This window comes from Triticum urartu, chromosome 1 (assembly GCF_003073215.2).
Source record: "Triticum urartu cultivar G1812 chromosome 1, Tu2.1, whole genome shotgun sequence".
Lineage (NCBI taxonomy): Eukaryota > Viridiplantae > Streptophyta > Magnoliopsida > Poales > Poaceae > Triticum > Triticum urartu.
Genome location: NC_053022.1, coordinates 447,541,671 through 447,554,335, shown reverse-complemented (window position 1 = coordinate 447,554,335; position 12,665 = coordinate 447,541,671). Strand labels below are relative to the sequence as shown.

Here is a 12,665-nt window from a genome sequence, read left to right as displayed (position 1 = left end):
TCATCGTAACCTTAAGCGTGCGGACCCTACGGGTTCGAGAACAATGTAGACATGACCGAGACACGTCTCCGGTCAATAACCAATAGCGGGACCTGGATGCCCATATTGGCTCCTATATATTCTACGAAGATCTTTATCGGTCAGACCGCATAACAACATACGTTGTTCCCTTTGTCATCGGTATGTTACTTGCCCGAGATTCGATCGTCGGTATCCAATACCTAGTTCAATCTCGTTACCAGCAAGTCTCTTTACTCGTTCTGTAATACATCATCCCGCAACTAACTCATTAGTTGCAATGCTTGCAAGGCTTATGTGATGTGCATTACCGAGAGGGCCCAGAGATACCTCTCCGACAATCGGAGTGACAAATCCTAATCTCGAAATACGCCAACCCAACATCTACCTTTGGAGACACCTGTAGTGCTCCTTTATAATCACCCAGTTACGTTGTGACGTTTGGTAGCACCCAAAGTGTTCCTCCGGCAAACGGGAGTTGCATAATCTCATAGTCATAGGAACATGTATAAGTCATGAAGAAAGCAATAGCAACATACTAAACGATCGGGTGCTAAGGTAATGGAATGGGTCATGTCAATCAGATCATTCAACTAATGATTTGATCCCGTTAATCAAATAACAACTCTTTGTCCATGGTTAGGAAACATAACCATCTTTGATTAACGAGCTAGTCAAGTAGAGGCATACTAGTGACACTTTGTTTGTCTATGTATTCACACAAGTATTATGTTTCCGGTTAATACAATTCTAGCATGAATAATAAACATTTATCATGATATAAGGAAATAAATAATAACTTTATTATTGCCTCTAGGGCATATTTCCTTCAGTTGATGGCTCGATTGGCCCATCTTTATCTTGAGGTCGGAATCCAGCAAGTAGCACACTAAGTTGTTCGCGTCTTATCATGACTCTACAAGTTGCACACTAATCTGGATTGCAATAACTCCAAAAGGAAACTTATATGTCTTGATGACACGCACAACTTTCATATTTTTTTGAGGGGCAAAACTTTCATGTTGAACACGTCACCTTTTGAGGCCATCTTCAAGGCGTTCTGGTGCAAGTTTTCATATGCTGTCCTCCAAGTCCTTGAGCCATCAACATAACTGCGTGCTATATTGTGGTATGACTAGGCACTAAGCATGATGGCTTGCTGAATAGGTATAACAACAAGCCGGGTGGAGCACAATGGCCTCCTGCTGACTGGGCATAACATCAGCCTGATAGAACCTACCGGCTGAGACATGACGGCATACCGGGTAGAACCTTCCAACTAGGACATGACGGCATGCCGACTCAAATATCAAACCGAATCGGTGTGTCGCTTGCCGATTGAGTCATGATAGCTTGCATTACCTTGGGAGAGCTAGAATTGGTCACTGTCAGACCCCGTGTGTGCCTTGCTACCGAGTGTTTCCTCCATGTCTCTTGTTTTTTTTCATGTTTTACCTTCTCGAATGCGCTTCACCCGAGTCGCCTGTCATGGCAGAATGTCTCGTTTGACAGGAGGTTTGCCAGAAATGAGTACAAACACAATTTTTTGAGACAAAGGAGTGCGAACACATACAAACGTCAACCGCATCTTGTAAGGCCACTGCTACAAATCAACCGACTGATTTCGGGAGAAACCAGTCGGGTCCGCAGCCATTCGATTCATCCTCCCTACCCGTATATGGGGTCAAACGCATCAGCTTGCTCCCGGCTTTCTCCTCTCGAGTCAGCAAACACAGACAAGTCGCACGTGAAACACCTCTCCAGCGCCGTCGCTCCAGTGCTGCTACATGGTAGGAGAACCACCCCCATGGCCGGTGATGACGTGGCTTCATTGCAGCATGGTGGCCAACGACGAGGGCTTCGTTGTAGCATCGGTGGCCAGCGACGAGGGCTTCATTGCATCACCCGTGGCTTCCATTGCAACGTCGATAGTTGGCGATGAGGGCTTCATTGCAGCACCCGGAGGCCGGCGCCGAGGGCTTTCGTCGCAGCACCGGTGGTCGGTGAGTGCTCCATTGCAGCGCCGAGGAGCGCTCCATTGTAGCGCCGGGAGGGAGCGCTGACGAGCACTCATTGGAGCACGGCGAGCGCTCCATTGCAGCTCCGCCGCCCCATGACTTGCAGCACCAGCAGCCCCCGACGAGGTTGCAACGCAGCGAGGCGGTCGGGGACGAGTTGCTGCGTTAAAACACCAACAGTCGTCGAGACGAGCGGTGCGTGGCTAGCTCGTGCTGCTACTGTGAAACACGGCAGTGGTGCGTGGCGAGCTCGCATCAACCGCCTAGGAACTCCGATGTGCACTATTTCGGCCGCAGAGCTTGCTGCATATTGGCCGGGAGAGGTAGCGAGTGGTGTGCGATGGCGGCTTCACGTCCAAAGGATAAGGCCACCGATGGAAAGGGAAACGAATGGCTCTCCCGTAACCGCGAGAGATAAGGCTAGTCATAATGGGGTAACTTAGGTAGTAACTTAACACACCCCAAGACAATTTTGCTTATGTGACAAGTATTTAATGAGGTGAGAGGTGTTTGGAATAACATAATACTCCCTCCGTCCCAAAATAAGTGTGTCAAGCTTAGTACAACTTTGTACCAGAGTTAGTATAAAATTGAGACACTTATTTTGAGACGGAGGAAGTATGTTACTGTAACATAGCGCTTCCCGAGGTAAAATGAGTCTATAAGGCAATAAATGAAACATTCTATGACACTACTACTATGATACTTTGCACCATAAAAGTAGTAACTTAGACTAGTGTCATATGCATGACACTAGTATAAGTTACTCCCACTATGACCAGCCTAAGGGAGAAAAACGCGTGATAGATGGTCTCCACGGGGACGCGTGGCGCGTGGCATGCGAGGAGCGTGGCGGATGTTTTAAAGAGTTTTCCATCTCGAAACCCTGGATTTGAGAGTTGCTCCTCTCTCACTTTTTTTTTTTGAGAAACCTCTCTCACTTGGTCTGACCAGCAAGGCCCGTCAAGTCGACATCACTGCAGGCCCGTTAAGCCCACATCACTGGTCTGACCAGCCAGGCCCGTAAAGAGCACTCTTCAACCAGGCCAGGCCGAGCCGTCTCCAAGTTGTCAGCTTGTTGAGGTGACGCAAAAACGCTACGCCGAGCTGGCCGCCTTTGCCCCTCTTCTTCCTCTCCCCCCACATCGATCCCTAAAACCCATCGCGCCGCCGCCGCCGCCGAATCCCTCCTCCTCCCATGTCCCGCCACCCCGCTCGCCACTTCCTCCCGTTGCTTCGCCGCCGCCACCTCCACCATTCGGTCCATCTCCCCTACACATCCGTGCCCATTCCCCCCGACGCGATCCCCTCCACCTCCATCCCGTCGTCCACCTCCCCGCCGCCGTTTCATCCCGCGCCCTGGCCGCAGCCGTGTTCGCCCGCCTCCACGCCGCTCCCGCCTTTCACGGCCTCCCACCTCCGCGCGGCCGTCTCCTCCCTCGCCGCCTCTCTTCTGGCTCTGCCCGACTCGGATCCCGACCCCCTGCCCGCCCTCCACGCCCATTCATTCCCCACCCTCCTCGCAGTCTCGCCGCTCGCCTCCCTCGAGCTCCTGTCCCTCCTCCGCCCCAAGCCCTACCTCGGCCTCGCGGTCTTTTCGTTTCGCCGCACGCTTTCGCCGCCGCCCACGCTCCCCGAGTTTGTCGTCGCCATCTCGCTTGCCAGCCGCGCCCGCGACCCCACCGCCGCGGCCAACATCTTCACCGACGCCTCCAGCGCCTACTGCCCCGACCAGGCGCTCTACAATGCCCTCATGGCCGCCTACATGCACAGTGGCCTTGTGAATAGCTGCGTCGAGGCCTTCCACGCGCTGCGGCGTGATCCACGGTGTGGTCCGCCCAATGCGGACTCCTTCAACATCCTCATCGCTCTCTTCGGTCGCTCCCTCCTCGTCGACCACATGGAGGCCACACTCCAGTCGCTGGATGCCTCAGGACAGCCCCGTACAATTGGTACCTACAATGCAGTCATCGCTGGCTACCTCACGGCATGGATGTGGGACAAAATGGAAGCTGCGTTCCATGAAATGATGGCAGGTGGAGTTGTTCCAGACACCACTACACATTTGTTGATGTTAAGAGGTTACTCACATGCTGGGAAGATTTATAAGATGGAGCTGGCTTATGAGCGTGCTCGTGAGCATGCTGGCAAGGTTGAGATAGTGCATATACGTGCAATGCTATGTGCATATTGCAAGTTTGCACATGTAGATAGGATTCAAAAGATCGAGGAGTTGCTTCTGAAGTTGCGTCCTGAGGATTATAGGCCCTGGCTCAATGTGTTGTTAATTAGGGTGTATGCCAAGGAGGGGTTGGTTGAGGGGATGGAAAGAAGGATTGCTGAGGCATTGGAACGCAATACCACAGTCACCACAACACAGGTGATGCGGTCTGTCATAACCAACTATTTCCAGTGTGACGCTGTCGACAGACTCGCACACTTTGTCCGGCAGGCTGAGGAGGCCGGATGGAAGCTGTGCCGGAGTTTATACCACTGCAAGATGGTGATGTATGGGAAGCACCATCGACTGGCAGAGATGCATGGGGTGTTGGATGAGATGGAGTATTTTAGTTTTGACCGGACAAAGAAGACCTTCTGGATTATGCACAAAGCATATCTGAGCTGCGGAAGAAGATCCGAGGCTGATACGATACTTGGCATGATGTGGAAGCATGGTTTTGTATGCCCTTCCGGCGTATTTGTTCAATAACAGGTCAGTACACACCTCTATTCTTATTGCATTGACTGCTATTCATAAATTTATGTTCTTTTTGCATAAGTTGGCATACTTTTGTGGCAGACGCAGCATTTAATCTTTGATTTAGCGAACTTGGACAACAACAAAGACAAGGACACATCTAAAATTTGAATTATGGTAGTAGTGCAATTGTTGTGTAGAAGAAACAACGAGCCTCTATTCACTATTCAAAAGTGCTGCAATGCCTCATCCATTTAATATGTGATCAGGTTGTAAGGCATTTTATAAAAAATATATTCTCTAGCATCTTAGGTAATTCAGTCAATCTTGTCTGGATTAGATGTATATTTTCAGCCGCTTACCCAGAGATAACATGAAAAAAAGTACTCCTTAATGGTCAGACCATGAATTATGGTTATTTGTTTTTAAGCTACTTGGCATCATAATCCGAGCAGACTTTTACTGTGAATAAAATGACGCCTGAATCATTGATTCATAGTCTCAATTTACAGTGTCTCACAGTCTTTGCTTACACCTATATTGTGTGATGTTACAGCATAACTGGCTGCAAGTTAGGTTTCAGCGTTTCACATTGCATTTTATTGAAATTAAATATACTTATACTCCAACAACTGCAGATATTTCACACTGGCCAGGAGTTACGTTTCAGTGTTTATAGATGCTTCCCTTTGCACTTATATATCCTTATTCTCCAACAACTGCATATATATGCAGGCAGAAGCTCTTCTTAGCCTACGTTTTCTATACCCATATTCCTCTGTAGTTTACTGATTATTATAGGAAATATTTTGTTCTATGCAGTTGATCCATAGGAAAAAATTTCACGCACCCGTATTGTTCCGTATCACAAAGTAAAGACTAAAGACTGTCTAGAGACCAACAACATAGGCGAAGTCTGGTAAAATAAGCCAAATAGTGCCCAGAATGAAAGGACGTACAATTTGCTCTCCAAGTGTTTTAGGACTAGCAAAGATAATTCCTGGACAAGGTTGCTGATTGCACATTGTTAGTCAACCTGGCAGTCGGGTCGGGTTTGGTCGGGTTAACCACAACCAGACCCATGCCCGAACCCATTATCTGGTCCATCTCTCACCCATGAGCAAGTACAGATAACTGAGCAGTCACTTGCGAATTTATAGACTTCGAGTGCTCACAACCATGTTAGCTAGCCGAGGTGGGACTAAATTTGCTGCGTTGCTGATGCGTTGGGTAGAGGCACCCGTGGCCCATTATAGCTTCTTGCGCCTACATGGGCTGGTAGAAGTTGGCCTTATGCTATTGATAGCCTGTACACACTTGTAAATGAGACAAGGGAAGCCCCTCAAAAAAAATGAGACAAGGGAAAAATGATTCCACGAAATGCTGCCGGTATGTGGTGGTTCTGGTACTCTGGCCGGTTGGGCTGTGTATAAATTTACGTTGTTTAGGTTTAGGAGTTGGGTCACGAGTGGACTTTGGTGCTGGACTGGCTCAATGTGTTGGCTGGGATTTAACTACACATGGGCGCACATGTCAGTTAATCGGGTGACCCACGGATGGGAACCCATGACTAATCAGGGTACCCATGGGCGAAGATGGCGACCCATACCCTACCCATTCGGGTCGGGTGCCCATGGGTGGCTGAACCCATGGGTCGGATTGCCGGGTTGAATTGTTAGTAAGGTTTAAGAGGAGATGTTGCACACACCAACTATACCTCAATTTTTCTCACTAACATTTCTTAACCTTCAAATTGCACATCAGGATGTTTTTGCACGTTTTGAAGCTATTTTCCCTGAGTGTGAAAGTTGACTTGTAAACTATGCTGAATGCTTATTTCTTTTTGTTTATCTTGCAGTACCTCAAAACACATTCACCTGAAGGTGGCCAATGTTGTTTGCATGTTTTGATTCAAGTGCCACCTTTCTAGACATACTTCTGGCCTTTAATCCCATTCAGTCACCAAATTGACGTGTGATAACACACAGTTGCTTCTCGCATGTTGTATTGTCTTGCGACAAATTGATCACTTTCAAACAGTGATCTATGTCATAAGCAACGAACAATAGTACATGCCATTGATTTATGCTAGCTATACCTAGCTGCCCACTAGCAAGATATGTTTATCCAGCTTGTTTTCCTCTCATGCTTATCCTACCTGTTGTGCCCATAAAGTGTGACATCTTGTTGCTGATTATTGATTATTTGCTGTGATCTCTATATGCTTTCTTGATCATTGCTAAAGTCAATAGCTGCATGACACTACCTGTTGTTCCCATCAAGTGTGGATCTTGTTGCTGATTATTGATTATTGGCTGTGATCTCTATATGCTCTGTTGCTCATTGCTAAAGTCAATAGCTGCATAAGCAACGGACAATCGAACATGACTAGTGTCATTATTGTAGTTCAACAAGGTACGAGTTGATGTCAGCCGTGACTGTAGATATATGAAAAGGAAATTTTTTTAAGTTGTTTTATCTGCACCGTCTTGACCTGAAACCAGAGCTTAGCAGTAGCATACTAACATGCAATTTGAGAGAACAGACGCCTTGCCTTGGTTATACTGGCCAAAATTGATTAACGCATTAGTATGCTAGTGGTATTATTGGCATGATAGATGTCCCAAATCTTGATTATGACTGAGACAGTGAAGTTGGTTTTCGGCTGGTTTCCCTTATCAACTAGCCAATTCTTTTTGTACTTAATGAAGAGACAGAGCTCCTTCTGGTTGCTCTTTTTTTGGGGGATAATAGAGATTGACCGCAGCGGTGGGGAAAGGATTATAATAAAACTCATGTTAATCAATTGGGGATGTTGCTGAGGTGTCCAGGATAATAGATAAGCACCACCAGAGTCATTGTTTCTGGAATGGAAAATCAAATGTGCTGCAAGGAAGCCTCATTGGCAACAGAGGCAAATCTACAGCTGTTGAAACTTTTACGCTGTGTTGTTGAATTCAACAGTCAGACCTTAAATATAACCATTTGAAGTGATTGTTTCTGCTTCAGCATGTTAACTGCTTGATCTTCAGGTTCCACCTTTTGTGTTATGCCTTATGCCATGCTGCATGCCTGCAATATAGGCATAGCAAGGATATTAAGCGTTACTGTAACATATTCGTAACTGGCAACTTTTATGCTGCAAGCCTGCAACATAGGCTTTGCTTGTTTCTTGCATAAACAGTCTTTCCTCGGCAAAAGCACTTTGGATGAATGTGCATATTTTTTATAGAATAAAAAAGATAATTTCATACAAAGGCTGCTGGTGGCTTTTGCAGAAAGAATCGTGCACACCGTATATTTCAAGTACTCCCTCCGTTTTTATTTACTCTGCATATTAGAGTTGACTGAAGTCAAACTTCGTAAAGTTTGACCAAGTTTATAGAAAACAATATAGACATTTATCATAATAACTCTATACGATGTGAAAGTACATTTAATAATAAATCTAATGTTGTTGATTTGTTATTGTATATCTTAATATTTTTGTATATAAACTTGGTCAAAGTTTGTAAAGCTTGACTTTGACCAAAGCTAATATGCGAACTAAATAAAAACAGGAGGGAGTACCAATCTTGTTTTTTTAATCTAAAAATGGAAGGAAGTTGTGAAACAATTCGTGTACTGTCGTGTTAAGCTCAAGTTTGGTCTACAACAGGAGAAGCAAAAATGATGCATCTGCTACAGCAAGTAGAAGAGGAAAAAGAAAGACTGGTCACCAATATCACTAAAGACTCGAAATTTGCATGCTTGTTTGTAATCTTGAAACAGTCTTGGTGTTTGGAGTTAACTTGGTGTTTGTAATTGCCATACCTCCTTTGCGGATAGAAATATGTTTATTGAGATAGCTATTTAGCAGTGGCTTGTAGCCTAGTATACATATCATGGTACCAAACTCTGTTTCATGCTATCTACCTTGTTTGTCAGGTCTACATCTAAATACTTGAACAATTTATGGTAACAGAATAAATCTCAATTAAAAAGCAATCACTGCATGAAGTGAACGAGTCTGGATGCTCACAAAATGTGGAGTAGTTAGTACCTTCTGAGTATAATATTAGTTTTGCATTCTTCATTGAAGTTTTTATATTACACTTATTCTAGTATAAGTCACTGACCATGCTACATTTGCAGGATTTATCTGCTCCACGTGTTGGGGAAATTTTGAAGTTTTTTGCTTTCTGACAAGGTATCTGAATGCAACTTGAGGCCGTTAACATCATATGCTGCTCAAAAAAGGTAAAAGGCACTCCTTGTCGACGCCTAGAGCTCTGAACCTAAAACAAGACATGGAGCATTGCACTCGGTGGAGTTCCAAGAGCTGAGATGACAGCTGAGGTCGATATAAACAAGTGGACTTGGGAAACATGAAACTGCTACTTTTCTTGCCCATTCTTGTTCTGGGTGTAGCAGCTAAAAATGGGGATGGGAAGCACCTTCTTTAGTGCTTATCAAGAAAACTCATCATGGCTGCACAACAGGATGGAGCCAAAGGAAAATCAAACGCGAGGTTTGATTTGCATCAATCTGAGGTTCCTGGTCGTTTTCTATTGCAATTGAAGTGGAGGCTCTACTGGGAAATCATGGTCATAAGGTTCTCTGGTTGCACTTGCATTGCATGTCTACTTCATGTTATGCGAGATGTTCTCAACAATTCAGGGATCTGGGAAGCTTATTTCGCAGTAAAGCTTGGAAGGTCCACTGTGCAGTCTGAGGACGCTGCTTTGTAATCTACACAGCAGTGCCAGGTAGCCTTGGAGCGTGCAGTCAACAGCTTGCAGAGCAGTAATGAACAAGAAACCGCTTTGGTGGTCTAGCAGCAGCCCAAGTGGATACACAGTACATACAGAAGACTGAGCCTTTGTCTGTCATGTTTAAAGGAGCAGAGCGTGCGGGGGATACAAAGCATATACTTTTGTTGAAAACATATCATTGTTGTGCCAAGGCATTGACATGTAACCTCATTTTCAGGCCAGATCGCGAGAGGCTATATTGTTTGGGAAAACTTTGTTTTTGCCACTCTAGCTTTTGACCACTTTGCTTATGCAATTTGACATTTAACTTCTACCACTCTTAGTTTTCCCACCAATTAACACATGCACCAATTGTGGATGTGCGTGCAATAATTCTTTTGGTAACCCTACGAGTTTTACTGACCAGATATATCGTTGTCAACCTTGTCACACAGCTTGTGGCTTTGTATCCTCGGTCCCAAAATAAGTGTTTCAACTTTAGTACAACTTATAAGGAGTATCATGCATTATGTATCTCCCTTTTACACCTGCTAATATTTGGAGTTGTTGTGTCAAGTATAGCTTTCAACTTGCAACCCAGACGATACGATCTGCTTGGTCCCTGCAAATACTTGCTCCTTGCGACCTGGAACGCATCAGTGAGATATGATCTCGTCCTTTTTAATTTGGAACATTCTCATGTGTTTCTCAGAAAAAGTTCCAGCGTTTCTTATATGCTAACTGATGTTTGAAGGAAGGCCTGCCAGAAAAGAAGGGCAATGCATGTATAGGCTACCGGAATCTGTTCCAATTTAATATGCGTTTATAAGCGATTTGTAAATCTGGCTGGTTGGGTTGATCTGGCCAGCATATGGAATATCGCGATTCAGTCAACTCAAGCGCTCGCAATTACTTGACATAGATTAGATTATTGGCGGTTGGTACCTTTGCAGCGTCGCCGTGTCAAGGTTCAGAGTCTAGCAGCTGTGCCTGAGCCCTCTTGTCATCAAGCCAGACGCTAAGGACGAGAGTCGAGTCGACGTGCTGTGCCTGCGACCGATGGGGTCAACTCAACGCGCTCGAGCTCGAGCGGAAAATATCCCGCTCGCTTTCCCCAGCGACGGGCTGAATCTGGCCACGGACGAGGATCCATTCATTCACTTGCTCATCATAATCATTATCCGTCTAATCTACTGCACACTAGAGGCAGAGGAGAACATCACAGCTCATGTAATCATCATGATTCATCCATCCCCAGCAGCGGTATATTATTGGGGACGGACGGGAACGAGTTGCGAGCGGACACGGCAGCTCCGGGATCCCTTGATTCTTTCTTTTCCAGCGTCACCGGGACAGTGCACGCTGGCGTCCCGAACTGGAATGCCGCTGCATCAGGCATATACGCATAAGCGCAAGCGGACAAACGCGATTCCGGGGTTTAGGGCAGGCTTGTCGCCGTCGTCGTGGCAGAGGACGGGATAGCTATGGGACGACGACGCTCCAGCCGCTCTACCACGAGAATTTGGAGAGTTTTCTGCTGCCTCTTTGCTCCCTACTACTAAATTGTACTATTAATATACTCCCTTCGTTCGGAATTACTTGTCTCTACAGATTCTACCACACGTTAACACGTGCCACGGTACCGCGAGAGAAGAGATGCTCTCGCATAATTGGCCGTGTGCCGGCCTACGACGACACTAGCAGTAGGTGCTAGCGCTACTTGGCAGACGAGGCTACCGCGGCGGGGACGACACAGGGACACGTATCCGCACGTCGACCTTGCGATTCCAAGTTGCGAGGGGGGCGCGGTGGTGGGGGCGCCCGCACTAAAATCAGGTCGTACCTATCCATCCACAGCGGGGGTGGGGGCTCGGCCCTCCCCTCGTCGCGACCCGCCGGTTTGTCACGACGCCCGGGCCCGCCCTACTTGTCCCCCCCCTCCCCTCCCCTCCCCTCCCCTCCCTCGCTGCTCCCTCTCGGCCCGGGTGGTCCGACCCGAGCACGCGGCACGCCGACTGCCCCTGGGGAGAGGGAGGGTGTAGCCGTCGTACGGAACGGGACGGGGGATTCGCTCCTCTGCTTTCTTCCTTCGCTCGCACACCACCGACCGAGCCCGGCCCAACAGCGCATGCGGACACAACCAACAGCCTTGCCGTACCCGCCGCGTCTCTTTCCCGGATTCTTCTTGGCTGCTCTCCCTCCCCCGGCGAGGAAACGGCCGCCTTGCCCTGCCCAGATATGGGCCGGCGGCCTTTGTTACCAGATCTGGTCGAGCCCGGCCCTCGCGTCTCTGAGCGCAACAGTTGCGAGTGTTCCATTCGATCCGGGTAGCATAGCAGCATGGCCTATCTTGCTCCCAGCAGCTGCTGGAGTGCACACGTAATTTAAGCGAATCCAATCCTCCACTTTCCACGCGGCTTTTAACGTTTACTCCATCTATGGACGGACGGACGCGCGAGTTTTCTTCCTCTTTTCTTCCCGATCAATCAATCGGCCCAGCTCAGCCTCACGCGCAAAACAATCGATCGCGCGCGCACAGGTCAAAAAGCGCCCCCACTCAAGATTATTTATTTATTTACCCTTGTACTACCACTAGTAATAATATGCAGCTGTAACAACGCCATTGCCGGTCATTTCAAGTTCTGTTACGTTGCCGACCACGAACGCCACGCGGTCGGTCACAGCCGGCCATGATGGCGAGGGTTTAACGGGCCTCCTCTCTCTAACCTCCGATTGGCACGTACCGCTACACTCTGCTGTGTCGTGGTACGAGGCCAGTACGCGGACACACAGTAGTATATAGACCTAGTACTGGTAAAAAGAAGCGGAGTACTACCGGCCTATAGTGTCCCGTATCCGCTGTCGAGGCGCTCCGGCCCTCCCCCTCCTCCATCATCACCCTCGCCACCATCATCGTGTAGTGGTTAATCAATTATAATATTATACTATATAAAAAGGAAAAGGGAAAAGGTGTGTGATATTCGTAATGAGATCGCCGTACGCCACCCATGCCCCCGGCGCTCGCAATGAAGAAGGGGGGCTTTGTCGCGACGCTCCGTTCCGTCCGCACGGCGCACGCGGCCTAAACGTCGCCGTCGCCACCAGCTAATTTAAAGGCGCCGGGCTGGCCGGCTACGCGCCAAGGCGGCCTCGTCGTCGCCGTCGTCGTGGTCACCCCCGCATCGCGATTAGCGACGA

The 12,665-nt window shown here is 47.7% G+C and overlaps 1 pseudogene; it reads left to right on the top strand.

Annotated features, from left to right (window-relative positions):
- Positions 1-3,114: 3,114 nt before the first annotated feature.
- Positions 3,115-9,804, top strand: LOC125517640 (annotated as a pseudogene).
- The last annotated feature ends 2,861 nt before the right edge of the window (positions 9,805-12,665 follow it).